General features: G+C 41.5%; 1 long non-coding RNA gene across 1 annotated transcript in view; it reads right to left on the bottom strand.

The window, feature by feature from the left end:
- Positions 1-3,769: 3,769 nt before the first annotated feature.
- Positions 3,770-21,812, bottom strand: part of LOC144329184 (uncharacterized) — a 90,793-nt gene continuing 72,750 nt past the window's right edge. The window contains exons 3-4 of the long non-coding RNA XR_013394603.1: positions 5,811-5,896; positions 3,770-4,722 (exon numbers count right to left, since the gene is read on the bottom strand). This is a non-coding gene — a long non-coding RNA (uncharacterized LOC144329184). The remainder of the gene's footprint in view (positions 4,723-5,810; positions 5,897-21,812) is intronic.

The raw sequence follows: 21,812 nt of genomic DNA, 5'->3' as shown, positions 1-21,812 counted from the left end.
TATATTTCAACATCTTTTTCAATTCATTATATATCATTTCCCAGAAACCCTTTACCTTCTTACATTCCTACCACATATGGAAAAAAGAACCTTCTTTTTCTTTACATTTCCAACACTTATTACATGTTTTATACATTTTTGCTAACTTTACAGGTGTAATGTACCATCTATATACAATTTTCATAATATTCTCCTTTAACGCCGTACATGCAGTAAATTTCATATTTTCGTTCCATACCTTTTCCCAGTCCTCTAATTGTATGTTATAACCAAAGTCTCTGGCCCAATGAATCATAACCGACTTTATCTCCTCACCTTTTATTTGCCATTCCAAAAGTATTTTGTACATTTTTGACATTATCTTAACATCATTATCAATTATTTCCGTTTGAAATTTCGATTTTTTCTCTGTAAATCCCCTCTCTTTAAGATCCATTTTGAACCTTTCATTTACCTGAAGGTAATGCAACCAATCATAGACATGCTCTTTAACTTGTTCATATGGCTTCATTTTCCATTTCCCCCCCTCTTTCATTACTAACTCACCATATGTTATCCAATTTCCTCTCATATTGATTTTCTTTACACTCATTACCTCTAGTGGTGACAACCAGTGCGGGAGTTTAGGTTCTAGTATATTTTTATACCTCTCCCATATTTCTATTATGGAGCTCCTGAAAATATGATTAACAAAACCCTTGTGGGTTTTCTTCTTCTCCAGCCATAAATAAGCGTGCCAACCAAATCTATTATCAAAACCTTCCAAATCTAATAGTTTGTTATTTTTAAGTTTTATCCATTCCCCCAACCAGCAGAGACAAGACGCTTCATAATATAGTTTCAGGTCTGGCAGGGCAAAACCGCCTCTTTCCTTAGCATCTGTTAATAACTTAAACTGTATTCTTGGCTTTTTGCCCTGCCAGATATATCTTGAAATCATTCTTTGCCACTCTTTGAACACGCTTGTTCTCCTGATTATAGGGATCATTTGAAACAAAAATAACATCTTTGGAAGCACACACATTTTGATCGTTGATATTCTGCCCCCAAAAGACAGTTTCAATCTGCTCCAAGTTTCTAAATCTTTCTTAATTCCGTTCCACACCAGTATATAGTTATTCTGATATAAATCAATACTTTTGGGGGTCAACCAAATTCCCAGATATTTAATCTTTTTAGCCACTTCAATCCCTGATTCTCTTTGCATTTCTTCCATCAAACACTGATCTATATTCTTAACCATTATTTTAGTTTTCCTCTTATTTAACGTAAATCCAGCCACTCTACCAAATTGGTCGATTTCATTTAGCACCTCATTTAAACTGTTTTTGGGGTCTTCCATCGTTATCGGATATATGCATTCTTAGGTACCCTTTACCTTATTATATGTGTTTTTGCTCACACTATTTGGCTGGTGAACTGCACTCGAAAATTCACAGAGGTGTGAATTCTTGAATTTAGCAGTGTTTCCGTTCTCATATTGTTTCAGAAAGTGCAAAATAGGTAGGTTTGCCTTTAATGTGAACTGAATCAAATCTGTCTTCCATCCTTACATGTGATAAATCTACTCAATAACAGAAAAGGGCCTTTTCAGTCATGGTGCCATCTGTTGAATGCTTTCCTGGTGCCATTTTTATAAGTACCATGCTAACACCTTTTTATTGACTTGGGAATTTGGTAACTAAGCTAGCCTCTAGGGTGGTGCTCATCTTTCAGTGGGGTGGGTAGCACTTGTCTTCATCACATTACTGGATGAGCATTTTACACACCATATATGTGTGTGTATATATATATATATATATAGAGAGAGAGAGAGAGTGTTTTACTTGTTTCTACCTGTTGTATTTTATCCTCTTAAGTCACTTTAAGCCATATATATATATTTATAAAAAAACAGTGGCTAACAAAGCTTAACAACAACAACAGGACAGAAAAGTTACCCTGCCTTGAGTCGGATGATTCATGGTTAACATTGAGCTTACCGTAAGTATGAAAGGTGCTGGCAAATACTTCATGTACTAACAGCATGTTAGCAGTAAAAGAAAAAGAGAGGGGAAAAACACCACTTCACCTTGTTCTGGAACTCAAGTAGCTGACTAATTGTTTCTGTCTGGTTTGACATTTCCTGTATTAAAAAAGGTGATATTGAAAAACATGTACATATATTACTCAGCATTAGAAAATGTTTTCTATGACAGCCCTGTTTTCGAAATAGAGCAACGGGGGGGGGGGATTTGGCAGAGGAGCGCTTGTTTTGTCACTTCTGTACAATGTGATTTGATAAACACCATTTTCTCTAAACAGGAGCCAGTGTCAGCAAATGAACTTGTGTGTGTCACTCAGAACAATGCCAGGTTCCAAGTTGCATTGAATGAATGAATCTCTGAATCAACATAAATGCACTGCCAGAGAGAGGCTGTGTGTGGTCCAAGTTCTTCTGTTACCAGGGCTGGTCCACCAATGAGGCGGCAAGCGGCAGAATCTACCAGGGCAGCAGAACCTGATTTTTCTTCCTTCCCCCACACCTGACTCCTTGTGAGTGATGTAGATCTTCCCTCACTCCTTCCCTGGCAGGGAGGGAAGACGCCATCTTGGTCTGCCTCGAGTGCCAAAATGTGTTAGGTCAGCTCTGTATAGCACATACTATGGCATCCTGAAGTTTGGTTTTATGATTTCTTTTAAAAATAAAATAAAAGGCAGTTTCTAGTCCTCATGGTGAAGAGCTTACAACACGACTGCAGTACGTTTCCGGGCACAATTCAAAGTGTTGGTACTGACCTTTAAAACCGTAAATGGTCTTGGCCCAGTATACCTGAAGGAGCATCTCCACCCCCATCATTCTACCCGGACACTGAGGTCCAGTGCCGAGGGCCTTCTGGTGGTTCCCTTGCTACGAGAAGCCAAGTTACAGGGAACCAGGCAGAGGGCCTTCTCGGTAGTGGCACCCGCCCTGTGGAATGCCGTCCCACCAGATGTCAAAGAGATTGTCAAGAAAATCATGGGTTGCATCACTTCAGGCTGCAGTTTGCTGCATTTCTTCTGCCATGGTAAACATGGTGGCAAGGTGAGATGAGGTTGAGTGTTAGGGCGCAGTTTTAATGGGAAATTATGTTCCCACCCACTTTGAGACCCTAGGAAGACACTCTTTAAAAGTGTTTGATGTTCAAACTGGACTGGACATTCTCACACTGTGCGAAACTTATCCACGCACTTGTGACCTGATACCCTACTGACCCATTAGGGCCAGCAGTTGTGTCTTCTCCGTCAGACTCTTCCCCCTCTGACTTGACAGGATCAGGGTTCAGAATCCGATGATGACGATCAGGTCCAGGATCAGGGTTCAGGGCAGGTTTGGGCATCCCCAAGGGTTGTGAAAGGAGTGTCCAGGTGTGAGGCTTCATCTCCGGTAAGCGTAATGGAGAAAGCTCACGGAAGGGTTGTCACGTCAAAGGACGTGACAGTTTATCACCGCTGTGTTCAACTCTGCTGGGCGTGACTGAAGAGCTGCGGGACGACGGAGCTGAGTGGCGCAGCTGAGGGAAGCGCGCCGGACCTGGCTGCCATAAATAGCTAATTGTGGATCGTAAATCAATTAGCGGGGGTCACGCCAATATACCAATTTCCACAGTTCTTAATACTTGCAAAGCTTTTTATAAGTAAGTAAGTAAGTAAGTAAGTAAGCAAGCAAATGCCTGGTGTGGTGAGGAGCCAAATCATGTCCATGGGAGGAAGGGACTTTAATCCTTGATCCATGTTTGGTATTGAAGTCCTCTCCCTGGTGCTATTTAGATTCCAATGTGCTCTCAAATAACATAATCAGAAACACAATGGGGGCTGAACTTGTGGAATGAGATCTGAGTAAAACAGTTTATTTTGAATTATTTGAGAAATAAATATTGATTTATATCCATTTCAAATTTGATGAAGGGGAATTTGCAGAGGGTTCTGCTGCAGATCTTGCCTCCTTTTCTGTGCCATATTCTTAGAAAACTCACAAGTATTTTCCAACTGAAGTGGTTATGAGAGATCCTTAGCAGCTCTCGTTTTAGTTGCACATAAGGAACCCATTTTTGAAAGGAACCAAAGACTCTCCTGATAGTTGCCTCTTAAACAAATGTGACCTACATTTCACAAAACGATGTTGCTTTCTCAGCTTCTCATTTAGCATCGCTTTCTTCTTGAATTTTCTCCCAGGAGCTCATAAGCCTTCATAATTTGATCCCCTTTAGAATCCAGCAGATCAATCTTTGTGCTGACTTCCATTGCAGAAGGAACAGGCTTGTCAACAACATACCATTTTGCATAAACAAAGAAACGGAAACCCAGCAATGAATGGGGTGGAGCTAGAAGCAGCCTCAAATCTGATAATGAGCATCAGGCATGAATGGTAGCACAAAATTGACCGCAACCATCCATCACAGGTGACATATGTTCCAGTCAGAAAACTCTAGAAGTTTAGTGTAAATCAGGAGGTGAAATTAAATTAAACTGTGCAAAGTTGAGAGGTTTTACTAGTGTTTAAACAGCAGTGCTAATTGCTGCCGAATATAAGCGGCTTTCATTTATACATGAGCAAATTACAGGGAGAAAAAATGATTGCAGGGCATTCGAAGATGTAGTAACAGTTTTTGGTTCTGGCAGAAGAATTACTCATAAAATGAAATGTTCAAGCAAATCTCAAATGTTCTAGTTTTGTTTGTTTGTTTTTTGCAGTTGATAGTCCTAAATGAAAATGAAAAACAGCTAATTCAGTGATAGAAGGAGGTGAATCACCACATAATTCCTTCATATCATATCAACTTTGCATATACTGTATATTAACCGATTTACCACTCAGTGAAAGAAAGGTTTTTAATGCCTTTATTAAAGCAATATATAGTTCAGAGCTTAGTGATGAGTGATGTAATAATATAAGGACCTCAATTCTATTCTGTCAAGCATGCAAATTGAGTCTGGGAAAAACACAGTTGTTCTTCATTATATCTCGTTATACCATATTTGTACTTATCCCTCATCACACTGGTGATGGAGTGTGCAGTCCGTATTATACCCACAAAGCACGAGTTTCCATAACTTCATTTGTTGAAATTGGATTCATATAGATGACTCAGGTGCAGAACACACATATTCTTCTATATTTAAAGAGGCCCCTAGAACATTTCTGCACAACCTCCCATTCTCTTCCCAATCAGCTCTCTGCACCACTTAGTCCAAAGTATTGCTTTGGTCAGGATGTCCTACCCATTTGTCTCCACGCAGGAAAAAGTGTGCTGATAAATGGGTATCTTATGAGACCTACTGGCTCTTAGCCCTGGTTATGCAGTTCCCCCCTTCTTCCTGTTGTCATGGTGGCAATCCAGGCACAAAATGTAATGATAGCAGGTCTACTGTTATGGTAGACCTAGGAGCCGAAACATCTTTTCTGAGCATGCTCAGAGTGGTTTCCTTGAAAGCCACCGAAGGGTGTTCCAAGCATATAAAGCAGCTCCCCCCTTGGGGAAAGGGAAAAATGATCCAAAGGTGAAAGGTGGTGGAGCAGTTGGAGCAAAGATTACAGGGACAGCTATATCAGTATATAAGAGTGGAGAAATTAGAACTGGATAAATTGCTTCTTAAATAGGACTCTCACTGCTACCAGGAGCCAACCTGCTTAGCATTATAGCAGCCTCATTTCTGTCTGTTTAAATAATGAAAAAGAGACTGTCAAAACTAAAATCAGGTTAAAAGATTTTCTTTTCTTTACAGAAGAGAATGAGTTACCGTACAATTCGCTTATGTGGTGCTGCACTGCATTTGATGTTCAAACTTACCCGTTTAGTTTGGAGCGACACTTTAATCGTGGAATTCGTTGAGAACATGGGCTTCACAATAAGCACAGAAAGCTTTCATCTCTTCCCTGTAAATAACAAAAACAAACCTAATCCACCTATGGTATAAACATGGATTTAAATTAAACAACTTGTAGCCCTATACTTATAAGAATGCTTTGATGTTTACAAAGAACTTCACTTCAAAAAGCTTACCCATCCATAATTCCAATAATTCTTAATTTTAGTAAATATCCTAGCAGACCAAGGGAGGGCCATTTAGTAGCTGATCAGGAAATGGTCCCTTTTGCTCCATACGTCTTAAGGATGGGAACAGGAGAAAGGCACTGATATCACAAGAATGCAGTGCTTTAGCTAAAATCGCAACCATCTCATTTGCAAAGGTAGAAGTTCAGGATTTGGTTCAGATTGCATTGAAAGGGAAGCCTATCTAATCTGCGCTTTCTGAAACAGTATACAAACCAAAGCACAGTCATCCTTTGAAATTCAGACTTCTTTGAATTTTGTAATGTCGTTCTCCAGCATCTCTTTTGACTTGTTTCCTGGTTTCCCTCTTCTCTCCCATCTTTCCATCTTCAGAAAAGGAGACTGAAATCAACACTGAGAGGACCCTTCTCTCCTTGGCATGCTAAAACTCTCCCTCCCTTCCACATGCCTTTGAAGTAGCACAAATGGAGAGAAATGATGCTAGTTGTGATGAAAAAGACTGGCTGTCAGTATGTCCCATGGAGCACCGGGCTCTTTCCTCTCCTCTCCCATTCCAGTGAACCTCCAGAAGAAGTAGCCACTGAAGGCCAAACTATAGGCAATAAAAACCAAGATGCATTTAACATCACCTCTTCTTTGTTCAGGGTAAAAGTTATAATTTCTTCTCAGTTAAGGAATGATAGAGTGACTTCAATCCTTGTGGGACAAAGCAAGCACAGTGACATTCCATTGTTAATGGCCAGGCAATTTTGAAATCACTCTGCAATTTAGTAGTATCAGAAAGTTCCTCTGGGCAATCAGCTCCAAAGTTGACCTGGTCTTATGCAATGCTACCTTTGGCGCAACTACTGCAGCATGATCTCAAAATATGACAACTTTGGAGTTGATTGTTCAAGGGCACCTTCTATTACTTTAGCAGCATGGAATGCAGCTCTTTCTCACTCTAGTCAGGGTATCCCTCTGAAAACCAGACTCTGGGGGACACTAATGTGGAGATAGCTGTTGCACTCATGTCCAATTTCTGTAGCCATGTGATTGGACACCGCTGGACTAGATGGGTCTTTGGCCTGATCTAGCACAGCACATCCTGTGGGGGGGGGTTGCTTTTTTTTTTATAAAAGCAATCCAGTTCCTTCATCTGACCATCATGCAAGGAGCATCAGGAAGAAGGCTGACATGGGAAGCAGCAACAACATTACCAGAGCAGTGCAAGGAAGAGGCATGTTGCACTATGATGTTCCTGAGGTAGAGACAGAAGGGGTCCTTACTGAATTTCAAATTCTCTTTGGTCATGAAGAGTTAAACATCTACATGCAAAAGGTTTCTTTATTTTGTGAAGCGTCAGCCCACAGTACTTTAAATCAATACTGGGCAAGAATATTTGATCTACTGGGAATAATATATGGCAGACTAGCTAACGTGCTCAGGGCAGAGAGAGACAGGAAGTTTCAGGCGTTCCTTACAAAACACATTCCTCTCAGCCTGTTCCTCATTTCATTCCAAGGTATTTTTAATCCTTGACCTTTCTAGTTTTCTTCTTTGCTCAGAAATTTATCCTAAATACAAAAACAGAGTGTCTAAAAAGCTTAGTGGGGAGAACCTTTCCCCTATTTAAATAAGGACAAAGGCCATTATTTATCCATTGTCTCTGGCAATTTGGTTATGTAAAGTAAAAAAGAGGCAAGGCTGTAGCTTGCTGCGTGGGTTGTAAGAGAAAGTGAAAATGCTTGTGATGTTAATGATGTCAAACATGACAGCCTAAGTAAAAGAGTCTAATTGTGAAGGGGCGGAGGAATCTGTAACTAAACCATAAATTTTTGCTGGCCTTCTCACTGACGTCTCAAGATAGCAAAAAACATAGGAAACAATTTCCTCATCTGTTCTTTATATCTAGTTGGGAGGTGAGAAATGAATAGTTCATGGACTGTTCAATCCAATGTACAACTTCACACTCATCACAAGCTCTCTGTGACAGAACTGTGTCAGATCCTGAGAGTGTAGTTGCTATCTAGATTCTTTCTATTGTACACATCTGAAATGTGAACTTTTTGAGGTGTTAAGGCTAGAAGAGACTAAGAATGAAGTTCTGCAGGAAATTCTGAACTGTGTCCAGATTAGAAACATCATGAAGATTTGGGGTGGAGTCCCCCCCCCCCTAAAATATATGTCCTTCTCAGAAGACTGATGAGGCAACTGTTTGTGCTTTCCGTTAAAAGGGAAATTTCAACAGATGGCAACTTCATTGCCTCTCCACACATTTGATAGATGAGCCCCCTTCATGTGTCCATCACATGAAGTTTATCAGGACATTTGTGATGTTTGTGTATGAAGGAGGCCCTATTGGAGAGTGGGGTGTCCTGCTGGCAAGCCATCAGGCATGCCACTGACCCCATCCTTTGGAGATTCATCCACTAATAACTGGAGGGAAGAAATGTAAATGCATAGGTGGGCAATCACATGAACACATAAGTAACTACACATATATTTTGGCTTTCTCCCTGCAGATAACAGTGGCATATCTGATATCTTGGGCAGAACCAGGTCCACAGCTGTACTCCACTGTTCAAGTGATGTATGGATGGATAGCTAGATAGATGATAGCTAGATAGTAAATAAAAAACCCACAAATAATCAAATGTATTTTAATTGCAGATGCATGTGATGTGATATTTTAGATGCAAAGATGTCACTCAGTTGCCATCTCCTTTCTTTACTTATGTTGCTTGCTTGTTTGTTTTTCTTTCTGAAAACTCTACATCTGTAGCTATAAAAGAAGAAATGTGTGTGTGTATCTGACAGAGAGCATGACCATAGATGTGCAGCAAGAACAAGATTTAAGAGGATTGGTTTTAAGGTCCTGCAACTTACTGAGGCTCATTTGGCAGTGATGCAAGGGAGAGCCTTCCCAGCGGTGGTGACCCAGCTTCAGAACACCCTCCCTTCTGAGATTCAACTTGTCGCCGATGCTGTTGAGGTCTTTATTCAGGCCTTCACTGGAATTTAATGTCCCATTATCAGCTGGTAACTCAAGTTTCAAAAGGTCTGGGGCAGTATACAATGCTAGTTCTACTCAAGAGTAAGGTAAAGGTAAAGGGACCACTGACCATTAGGTCCAGTCGTGGCCGACTCTGGGGCTGCAGTGCTCATCTCGCTTTACTGGCCGAGGGAGCTGGCGTTTGTCCACAGGCAGCTTCCGGGTCATGTGGCCAGCATGACTAACCCGCTTCTGGTGAACCAGAGCAGTGCACGGAAACGCTGTTTACCTTCCTGCTGGAGCGGTACCTATTTATCTACTTGCACTTTGATGTGCTTTCGAACTGCTAGGTTGGCAGGAGCAGGGACCGAGCAACGGAAGCTCACCCCGTCACGGGGATTCGAACCGCTGACCTTCTGATCGGCAGGTCCTGGGCTCTGTGGTTTAACCCACAGCGCCATCCGCGTCCCTTTTACTCAAGAGTAGACCCATGGAAATAAGTTGATGCGGCTAACCTAAGTGAATTAATTTCAGTGGGTCTATTCTGAGAAGAACTAGCATTGGATACAGTCATTGTGATTCTACAGATAATCCTGAAGACATTAGTAAGATATTAGCTTGGTGCCTTAGTACCCCCAAATACCTTGTGAACTACAGATGCTTGGTGGTGTGCCAGACCTCCCATGGGTACACAGAGCCTCTGCAGCTGGATTGAATCAACATAGGCTTTTTCTACTGGTATGAATCAACAGAGACCTTTGAAGGTTAATATAAATTTGGTGAGCTGCACCAATTCAAGGTTTGGCGCCCCATGTTAAACTTTGTTCTCTTCCACATAATTTCTAAGCAGGATCATACATATGTAATTTAAAATGTACTTATAGTGCAGGAAAGTAATAATAATAAAACCCTGAATATCCCTAGGACACTCAACTTTCTTCTCTGCTCAGGGAGACTCCCACAATTTGGAAGAATTGTTTTAGTCGAGAAGAAAACATCTGTATTTCATAATTATATTAAATAATGACTCCAGCTGTGAGATGTTTGTCCATCCTGCCAGTTGTATGAACATAATGATTTCCTTTAAAAAAAGGAGGGGAGGGGAGAAAGTTAACTAAGGTCAAAGTCAAGCAAACAAGTTTACTGTATTCTGAAATCTGAGACAAATCGTTGTTTTCTCTGTCTGCAAATGAAGTTTATATTAAACACTTAGAAATGGAACCGAATGTGGAGAACTGGAACAGCAAAGGCAAAAAGCAGCCTCCTTGTAACAGCAGTGAAACATCTATTAAGTTCAAAACACTTTTAGGAGGAAGATAATCAAAGGATTGTTATTACTAAGCAGGCTGGCTTGAGGCCAGATTTCAAGGACATAGGGCAATGGCTCTCCTCACCTCCAATATAAATAGACAGATCAATGCTTCTAAGAACTAAATAAGAAATATTCCTTATAATCCACCCAATCACAAGGCCATGAGGATTCCATTGCTTGCTGTGAAAAATAAAAATCTTGCCATTAAGATGGCTGTGTGCCCTACTTTAAGGAGGCCAGTCCTCTATTTAAAGGGTTGGCATCTCTGTTTTGTTTTCCCTTGCAAGAAGAAAAGCAGCTGGAGGGAATGATGAGCAGACAAATAACTAGCAGTGAAAGGGTTAAGCAGCTCCTCCCTTCTGCTGGTTCCGCACTCAATATTCTAACTTCCTTGAAAGAGAGGAAAAAACCCTTATTGGGAAAGAACTACATGAAGTCTGGACCCCAGGCAATGATTTTAATCCTACTTCCAGGTACATAGGCACAAGCCTGTTGAAATCAATGCATCTCAAGTTATCATAACTCAATTTTTCATATGATATATATTCATAATTACAAACCTATGCATGCTATTTGAGCTAGTGATTGCCCAGGAAACAGCCTTGTTGCAAAAATATGCTGTGCACTTGACACTATCAAATAAAATAGACCAATCCCTCTCAAGCTTTTCCTTTAGATTTTGCCCTGTTATTAAATATTTGAAAACAAAGTTATTCAAGCGCATTTGGGCTGCCAAGATAAACTCATGGAAAAGTCACTTTTATTCATTCCTCGGGGCTTACAAGAATGGATCCACATTATGATTATGTAAATTAATACATCATTGGATAGAAATTGTAAAGAATTTCTTTAAATATTCAGCATCTGCTTTGTGTGACAATGGCTCTTTTGAACGTTACACGTTTTCAATCACAGCACATCTGTTCTGCTTACGAAATGAACAATTCTATTCCTTTTAAAATAAATACTCTGCTCCTTTTCTCTCCCCTCCGCTTTGGGTCTCTGAGTGTGGCGCATTCCAAGAAAGCAAAATTTAATAAATTAGCTTTCACTGTTTAACAGTCGAAAAGTGATGGTTGCTATCAGCAAGGTCGTTCAGCAATTCAAGGAGCCACATAAATCATCTCAAACCCATTTCCTGATAGTATTTATTGTGCTTTTGTTATATTCAGCTGCACTGTATGCTGTAGGTAGATTATATGTGTGTGTAGAACATGTGTGTGAGTGTGTGTGTGTGCGCGCGTATGCCTACCTACACTGAAATGACAATAATGAACATCATAAAGAGGGAATTTCACATATTATCCAATTAATCTGCAAAGTTTCTGATTAATCTACATAGACTGCTAGGATGTCTGTGTTATCAACAACTCTGTGCGCCAGGGTGAGTGGTCACTGTTAATAAAGTAATTATCACCATCTGTATTTCTCTGTATTTCCTTTCGACCTCACTGTTTACAATCTTCCACCAACCCCCAGCTATGTATTTATAACCTGCAATTCAGGATAATACCTCATGCCTCTGATGAAATGGACTGTAGGCTACACAGTCTGGTAAACATAGACCGTAGTCGATGAAAACTTATTCCATAACAGATTTGGGAAGAGCCATAGCTGAGTAGTAGAGCATTTGCGCAACATGCAAAAAGTCCCAGATTCAATCCTGGGCATCTCCAAGTCGGGTTGGGAGATCCGCTCCACTTCCCCATGGGGAAGAGTTGCGGTGGACCGCGTGGCCAACCACACTCTTCCAGGGACGGGGGACAAAGTTCTGCGTTGCCTGTGGGATCCCGTCCACGTCAGTGACCGGCCAGCCAATCCGCTGGTTGGGGGGGGCGTGGCCGGGACCGTTTAAGCAGAGGCGCGAGCCGGAGGGCTTCCTCTTGGCTTGCTTCCTCAATCTCCTGCCCTCCCTCCCTTTTGCAGATTTTAGTCATTGGCCTTGCTATGGACCTTGGTTGGTCGCAGTTGAGGGGCCTGGTAAGAATTTTTCCACTTGGCAAATTGGCACAGGCCATTTGGTTTTCGCCTACCTCGTAGCAATCGTCACAACTCTGTTAGGGTGGCGGTTAGGCATTGTTTGACCTTATGAGGGGGGAGGTGAGGTGTGGCCATCACCTGCCCTTCCAAGCTTAAGGGTATTTTGTTGAAGGAATCCGGGGGTGTGGATCTCGTCTGAAGCCCGGGGAGGGGCTAGGGCCATGCCATGACCCCGGCGGGAACACCAGGGGGAGCTTGAGTTGGTCTGCATCGATGGGCCTTCCCCTTCTGGTGGCTTACCCTTACCAGACTCCCTGCACAACAGGCAGGAGTCAGATATAGTTGGGTCCACTCAATGCCTAAGCCAATACCGCTCACATTCTGTAATCAATAAAGTTGTGGCCAAAATTCGCCCAATAACATTAACCTAGTATCTGTGTCCTTGTGTGTGTTATTCTTCAACGAGGTGGTGTCTTCGGGGTCTCGACACGCAATGTCTCCTGCCTGGAACCCTGCTGTCAGTCAGTGTAGAAAATGCCAAGCTAGAGGGATCAAGGGTCCTTATCGTTTTTGCTGCATGAGACTAAGGTGGAAACAGAAAACTATATGTTTTTTTTTCCTGTTGGGCAGTCTATCTGTGCATCTTGACATCATTTGGAAGCTATGTGCATATAGAACAAGAAACATACAAAATGGGCATACAGTGGTACCTCGGGTTACATACACTTCAGGTTACATACGCTTCAGGTTACAGACTCTGCTAACCCAGAAATAGTGCTTCAGGTTAAGAACTTTGCTTCAGGATGAGAAAGGAAATCGTGCTCTGGCAGTGCAGCAGCAGGAGGCCCCATTAGCTAAAGTGGTGCTTCAGGTTGAGAACAGTTTCAGGTTAAGAATAGACCTCCAGAATGAATTAAGTACTTAACCCGAGGTACCACTGTACATCTGACATTAAAACCAGATATAAAATGAATACAAGAAAAGCAACAAAGTGAAAGAAAGCAAAATTAGCTTTCCTGGATATTGCATAAAAGAGTGAAAATTATCCCGTTCTTCTGGAGCATGACGAAACATGGCAAGAATTCATACAGAATTATGACTGTATAAACTAAAGCTAAAATAGGGACAATGCACTATTTTCGTATCATGTACTCCTTGTAATTTCCCCAAGTAATTTGTAGCACAGCGAACTGCTTCTTTAAAATTGGATGCAGTATGTCTGAATGTAAACACTCAGCAGTTTGCAGAAGGTCTGTAGCTCAGCAGTAGACAATCTGCTTTGCTATGCAGGATGTTCAATTGCTAGCATGCCCAGACAGGGCAGAGATTATCCTCATCTGAAAACCCAGAGAGTCACTGCATTCATTACTGAGCTAGGTGGAGCATTGGTCTAATTCAATACAAGGTAGCTTCCTGTATTCCTAACTGCCTCCTATTGCTTGCTGCCAATAGTTCCATTTCTACAACTTCTACTCTGTGAAAATTGGCCTCAGAGGTGCCACTTGAATCTAATCTAATCTGATTTCAGTGGAGGAGATTAACATTTCAGTCCTACACATGTATAGTTAGAAGTAAAGGACCATTGAATTCAATGGGGTTCCTTCCAGGTACGTGGGCATAGAATTGCACATGCTTAACTTTCATAATGAAATCAGTGGGACTTAACATTGCTTACCTTGGGTTAAACAATATCCTCTATTGTCACGTCTCCTTCCCCAAAGTAGAGGTGAGTGAATATGTTTCTGGTCAATGCCTCTTGCACCTATTTATACCCATAATTTCATTCCACATCTGTATTAATCTGCTGAATCTGCAAGCAACCCTGTAATGAGGTAAAACTACCAGCTGGTTGCAGATATTTCCAACTCAAGTAGCCAGAGACAAACCTTGCAATAGGCCAATTAGGTGGTTCAGAGGAGAGATCCTTGAAGAATTCGATATATGTGTCCCTCTCTTGGACTAATAATGTTGGATAGAACTTATCTATCAGATATTGCTGTTTGAATGTTGTTATGCAGTTCTTGGCAGCTGAATCTTATCAACATATGCATTTAAATACCATTTTGAGAGAGAGCATACATGTTGGTATAAAATATGTTTCTCTCAATATGTGCATTTAAACATGTAGCTGGAAGTTTCATTTCATTACAGATTTTGCATCTGGAAAACATTGGTTAGGATAGGATGCCATCTTATTATTTCTTTTAAAAAGTAGAAGTTTTCTCAATTATAATATAATTGAGATATGCTAACATGGAATAACGCCAATAAAATTTCATGTTATTGGATGTTTTTGTTGTATTACTGATTATACTATTGATGTTTTTAACTATATCTCAGTGTTTTAATTTGGAAGTCACCTTAGGGACCCTTTAAGGACCAAACATTGGTTAGAAATGTTTAAATAAATAGCATGTATAATACACACATACTGCAAATTGTCAATGGTTCAAGTATACATAAAAACTATATTTTAAATTATAAAATCAGAATCACTTGATTCTATTTCTTATTTCATTTTCAATTTAAAAAAGGTTGCTCCATTAAAATTGACATTGGGCATCTAACTGCGTTCTACTCTTAACTTCATCCTTAACCTCTCTGATCCTCCTGCGACTTCCTTTTAATAATTTAAAAATATAATTCTCAAGATGAAGTCAAGCAGAGAACACAATAGGATCTCTGATGTTAAAGTTAATGAGGCAGCACTTTAAATTGAGAATGGAAGAAGGAATAAGTGGAAAGAACATTTCTTCATTTCCTATGTCAACAAAGCAAATGGAAGTTTTACAGGGTCAAACAGCTTAAACAAATGAGCTCATGACAAAGAGGAGAATGCTAAGGATAAATGCAAATAAAATGACCCATTTGGGGCAGCCACCCATTTTGATGCTCATATACCAAGTTCCACCTTCACACATCTAGAATTCAATCTGGGTCAAAACCACCTGTATTGGAGACTCGTGTTCAAACTGGTAGGGAGCTACCAAGGGTTGGCATGCATAAATTGAAGTTGTCTTCTTCTGAACCAGAAACTTGGTCTATCTAGCTCAATATTATTTGCACTGACTGGGAGCAACTCTGAAGGGTTTCAGACAGGGATCTTGCCCATCACTTCCCAGTGATTGAACCTGGGATCTTTAGCATGGAAAGCAAGTGTTCTATTCACAGTGTTACATCACTCTCCTGACTAGTGGTTCCCTGATGATTATCTTCTATGGCTATAGCCCAAGCTAGTCTGATCAGTAATGAAATATGAAAAGCACGTTGTAGATGTCTCCAGCTATACCTACCCAGCCAACTCACTGGGAACCCCCAAAGTTGGCTTGGAGACAAGTGTTCTGCATTATTTATCAGTGTCTTTGTATTTTAGAATAATAACTTTTCTGTGGATACCCCAGTTTAAAGCAACTGAATTGTGACAAAACAGCATTATATTTTATTAGCATATCCATCTTCCCAAACCACATTGTCACTTTCTTAAATTTGCTTCCTTTATCTTGTCGGATTGCTTTACTATTACTGTTCTAGTCTGACAACACACCTCTTCAAAAATCTGTGGAAAATGTTTATTTGAACTTTGGAGCTCACTGAATATAATATCTCAGGGTATTTGGGGGCGGCAGGGTGTGTGAGAGAAAGAAGTATTGATTTTCTTTTCCCAGTTACTGGAGAGAGCGACTATGTAGTTCTCATCGTCTTTAATATTTTCAATCACTCATCCTTCCTTTTTTCTGCTTCAGTCAGCTCTGTCTGCCTTCGTTCATGCCCATGTCAAAAAGCAATTGTGTCCAATGTCCAAGCAGTTGCTTATGAAAGTCAATCCCATCTCTGAAAATTGCTAGAGCTAGCTCTGTAGAAGCTTGGAGGCAAATTCTGATGAATTATTGTCACTGTGCAATATTTATTTAGGGTTAGAACTAAGACAGCAAATGTGGACATTTTATCATATGTGGTGGGATTGTAATGTAATTAAAAAAATTTGGGAAATGATATACAACAAATTGGAGAAAATGTTCCATTTAACATTTGTTAAAAAACCTGAAGCATTTTTATTAGGGATTGTAGGGAAAGATCTGCCAAAAAAGCTGAAAAACATCTTCATGTATGTGACAATGGCCGCGAGAGTTTTAATAGCACAAGGATGGAAGACTGAAGAAACCCCAACTAAAGAATCATGGCAAGAAAAATTGATGGATTATGCAGAACTGGCAAAACTGACATACAAGCTACGGGACAAGGATAACTGTGACTTTAAAGATGAATGGGAACCCTTTACAAAGTATTTGAAGACGCAACAAAGCGAACTGGACTCCTTGGCTGGTTTTGAATAAACATTCACAAACTATTTATTGATAATAATCAGCTAAATAGTTTGAGGATCTATACAACTGTGTAACAGCATTTTTAGAGAAATCAAAGACTGGAACTGAGGGAAGTCGGGGGTGGGGGTGGGTGGGTTCTTTGGGGGGAGGGAGGAAAAATAGAGGGAAAATAAGGATGATATGTTTCTGGATAATATGTTTTGTTTTAATTTTGAATAAAAAGTTATTAAAAAAAAGAAAAAAAGAATTAAGACAGCAAATGCTTAACAATCAAAGGCAGGGAAAACATAATTGCAAATGATCCAAGGCTACCAGTGTCATTCCTGTTATGCTAGTAAGAACTTATGTAGGCCCATCTAGTCCATAAGAGCCCAGCTGGATCAAGTCAATGACCATCTAGTCCAGCATTCTATCATCACAGAGGCCAACCAGATGCCTACAAGAAGCTCACAAGCAGAACCTGAGCACAACAGCACCCTCCCCAACTATGACCTCCAGAACTGGTTTTCAGGGACATACTGCCTCCAACACTGGAGGTAGAACATAGTCATTATTGTTAGTATCCACAGAGTACCTTATCCTCCCTGAAGTTGTATAATTCTCTTTTCAGGTCATTGAACACCAACAGCTTGTGCTATGCGGGCTTAGTTCTCAGGTAAAGGTAAAGGACATGGGTGGTGCTGTGGTCTAAACCACTGAGCCTCTTGGGCTTGCCAATCGGAAGGTCGGCGGTTTGAATCCCCGTGACGGAGTGAGCTCCTGTTGCTCTGTCTCAGCTCCCACCAACCTAGCAGTTCGAAAGCACGCCAGTACAAGTATATAAATAGGTACCACTGTGGCGGGAAGGTAAATGGCGTTTCCGTGTGCTCTGGCTTACATCATGGTGTTCCATTGCACCAGAAGCGGTTTAGTCATGCTGGCCACATGACCCGGAAAGCTGTCTGTGGACAAACGCCAACTCCTTCGGCCTGAAGCGAGATGAGCGCCGCAACCCTATAGTAGCCTTTGACTGGACTTAACCATCCAGGGATCCTTTACCTTTTTTTACCTAGTGCTCAGTAACAAACTTCAGGGTTAGGAGAGCTATTTTCCTGTGATCTTTTCAAGACTGGCAAGGCAATAACTTACAGCCTAGTGAGAGACCCGGAAGCTGTACGCCGGTTCCCTCAGCCAATAAAGCAAGATGAGCGCTGGAAATCCAGAGTCATCCGTGACTGGACCTAGGTCAGGTGTCCCTTTACCTTTACTAGTGAGAGAACTGAAGTCGCAAACTTGCTGATGGGGTGGTAGGGCCACCACCATGGCCAGACAAGGGGCCGGTTTCACCTGTCATGAGATCCTTCTCCACTGAGATTTTCAAGAACTAGGAGCCATTCATGCCATCAACTCCAGTGCATATGGCATTCTAGTGAAAACTTCAGAAAACATTCTGTTTTAATTGTCCAGTTTGGCCCCTATTAACATGTACCTCTGGGTGGCCAGTTACATGGCTGGGGAAACCCAGCCAGTTGGGTGGGGTATAATAATAATAATAATAATAATAATAATAATAATAATAATAATAATAATAATATCTAGAGGGCTTCCCTCAAATGTCCTGGCATCCCGTGGGCACAAGAAAGCCAAAGAGCAATCTTTGAATTCCACAAAAACTGTCACTGAATCAAATTAAGGCAATCTCTTGTCTATGACAACCAAAACAACATAAAACACCCTCAGGTGTTGAGGGGGGAAAGGGGGGGGATTTAGCAAAATTTGATTACAAACAAGGGCTGGATTGCATGCTCTGCTGTAATTATTTTACCTAGTCCAAGAGCTGAGCAGCAGAAGCAGTCTTCTAACAGCTTACTCATTACATCTTGCCAGCTGGGATTACATCATGTCAAATATAGCAGGCCCCTTAACTTTTCTGTGGCATTCAATTTTGCTGCAGGATCCAAGCTGAACAGAGCAATGCTGACTGCAATACAACAGAGAATAGCCAGCAAAGCAGCGTTTGCTCTTTCCCCCGTTTTGCTTTTCTTTTCTTTTTTAACCTACCAAAAGAGAGAGAGAGAGAAAAAAGTGGTTGCAAGAAACAAACCTGGTATGAAGAAAACAAGATGACTCAGAGAGAAGTTCCGGAAGGGAGGAAGGTCTTCCATCTCCGCGGGAAGTGGCCCAGAGGAGGTGTTGAAGGAAATCAGAAACTCAGATAAAGAGTGTTGATGGTAGTTGCTGTAATAATAATTATTACTACAACTATTACTGAAAGGAATGAGGAAAGCTGTTATAAGAGAAAAAAGTGAACGTAAAAGAACCAGGGACAAGGGGTGAAATAAACTTTCAGGATTTTTCAGGGAGGTACAAGCTGAGTGAGGGACGCGGGTGGCGCTGTGGGTAAAAGCCTCAGCGCCTAGGGCTTGCCGATCGAAAGGTCGGCGGTTCGAATCCCCGCGGCGGGGTGCGCTCCCGCTGCTCGGTCCCAGCGCCTGCCAACCTAGCAGCTCGAAAGCACCCCCGGGTGCAAGTAGATAAATAGGGACCGCTTACTGGCGGGAAGGTAAACAGCGTTTCCGTGTGCTGCGCTGGCTCGCCAGATGCAGCTTTGTCACGCTGGCCACGTGACCCGGAAGTGTCTCCGGACAGCGCTGGCCCCCGGCCTCTTGAGTGAGATGGGCGCACAACCCCAGAGTCTGTCAAGACTTGCCCGTACGGGCAGGGGTACCTTTACCTTTTTTACAAGCTGAGTGTGAAAGGAAAATGTGAGAAGAAATGATAGGATATGGGTAAAAAAAATATTTCTGAGAGGTATGTGGGGATAGGAAGGAAAAAATATAAACAAAAACCCTTCTCCACTTGGAACTTCTGGATTGGCAAATTCTGACTAAAATAGGGATGTTGTCACAATCCTGTCAGAGCAAACCTCTGTATTCATCGTAAGAAAAACTGAAATATAGGCATCGTTGCTACAAGGAAAACACTTTGGCAAAGAATGTAGCCATTTCCAGAGATGTATTAGATATCAGTAGAAAATGATGTTAGAAACTGCCAGCTGATTATGCCAAACTGCCTCCATCTGCCCCTGGCTTTGCCACCGTTTTGTGCCACCATTTTGTGAGCCGCAGTCAATCAGTCTTGAGAACCTATTTAAACATGGGGGAAAGTACGCTGGAAGTAAGGGTCTGCCTCCACATCCACCTCCACACAAAGGGGCCATGGATTCCTTCATTTCTTGCCTCCCTTCCACTTCTTGTGCCTCCTAAAAACCCCTCACAACCTTCAGGGTGAGCTTTGTAGGAAGTCCAGGGAGATGCTACTGAAAGGGTTGGGTGGGTAACGGATCGCCCCTGTGTGTGCAGAAGCAAGCTAGCATTGCTTTTAATATAAGACAGTATGCCTGGAACAGCAAGATTATTTTGTTCCTCTTATCCAACCTCTGTGACACCCCACCCAGCTTTTTGGGGGGTGGGGAGTCAGGGGCATGATCTCATTGCTTCACAGCACATTGGTTCTAAATGCTTGACCATTGTATGTGTGAATGGGGCTTTTATATACTGGTGGATGCTATTAATGCATTTCTTTCTTTCTTTGCTTTCTTTCTTCACCCCTCCAACACCTGTAGGCACAGGTCAAAGTATTTCCATGGTGTGAATGCTGTTAAAATGCCTGGGCTAGATCCAAAAAGCACCACTTGGCAGGATGTGCCAACCAGACGTCGCTTTGCAAACAGTGCTCGACACCATTCCGACTGATCTGAACAGGGCCTGGCCCAGAAACTGCTTCACATTCTCGGCTTTCTTCGCTTGGAATTCCTCGCTGTTGTTATTTGATCCTTCAATATCATGTTCCTATTACGGATAAGATGGTTTATTTAAAACATACCTCCCAATAAACCTCATTTTGAAAGGAGAAAGGGAGAGGATAGAAAAGGGAAATGAATTCCCTCTGCAGTTTGTGGGGGGAAATCTGTTTCCAATCATTATATTGTTAATGCAGACACATTCTGAAATATTACTTCCATATCAGTCATAAATGACAGAGAGCGAGTGCAATACTCTGTGGTCCCTTAATTCCACTCTATATTTTTCTTTCCGTTGCCCATATCACCCCCAAACAACCTTGTGAGGTAGATTAGCTTGAGAAAAACATGACTAGCCCAGAGTCATTTGATGAACTTCATGGGTGAAAGGGAGCCTGCAATCCTAACCCCACTTATTGGGAGTAGACTGCATTGAATTCAATAGGACCTAATTCTGTGTAGACATGGTGAGGTTTGCACTAAGGGCCCGACACCCTAGCCACTCCACTCCCCACCCCCTCTTTCTCTCTCAGTGGTAAAGGTGGTGAGAGGGAGCTATTACAAAATTCACATCAGAAAACCTTGCACAGTGCAGCACCCTATAGGCTAAACATGGATATCAGTTGTTAGAACAAACTGAGATCAAATCTATTAGGTTGCCAACCAGGCCTGAAACACAATGGAATATTTTTTAAGGGTCTGCTGGGAGAATATCAAAACCTTTGAAAAAGAAGACCATGCTCTGGGCACAAACTTGACATCTGTAGCCGGGTTGGAAATCTCTTTCAGATATGCCAACTTTTTGTCATTCAGTGCCTGTAAAGATTAGATCCCAATCTGAATTTTCCCAGACATTCTATAGTCTAAATTAATTCCCTCTTCTTCTTCCTCTAAATTGTCGAAGTTATATTTAGGCACTTGTGTATGAGAAAGTGTTTAGAGTCAAATAGCCTCTTTTTAAAAAATCCTTCAATGCAAGGTGTGTGTACTTCCTGTGATTATGTATTTTGTGCTGATCCTGAAGGCAGCAGCGGCGGCGGCGGGGGGGGGGGGGGATCTCCAGCATACTGTGTACTTTTGATTTATCAGATCAATAGAGAAGAGAACCAGTGGCTTCTGTTTCTTTTAACCAACGAATAAGTTTTTCCATACATATCTAGTTCCATGCCAACACAAACCTTTTGTCTTCACTTGCAGAAAATCCTAGCGATGAAAAGCTATTCAGTTTCAGGTATGCATTCAGAACAAAACAAAACCACAGCACCCACATCAGTCAGCCCTGTCTATTCACATGGCTGGTTTTCCCACAGCATGCTAAGTTCTGTGCAGTACATGTTATAATAAGGGATCTAACATGTGGTCATTACCCAAGCTACTCTACTTTGGGCAACGTTGATCCAGGCTA

The sequence above is a fragment of the Podarcis muralis genome, chromosome 1, assembly GCF_964188315.1.
Source record: "Podarcis muralis chromosome 1, rPodMur119.hap1.1, whole genome shotgun sequence".
Classification (NCBI taxonomy): domain Eukaryota; kingdom Metazoa; phylum Chordata; class Lepidosauria; order Squamata; family Lacertidae; genus Podarcis; species Podarcis muralis.
The sequence above is the reverse complement of the archived record's forward strand: the minus strand, read 5'-3'. Positions and strand labels throughout refer to the sequence as shown.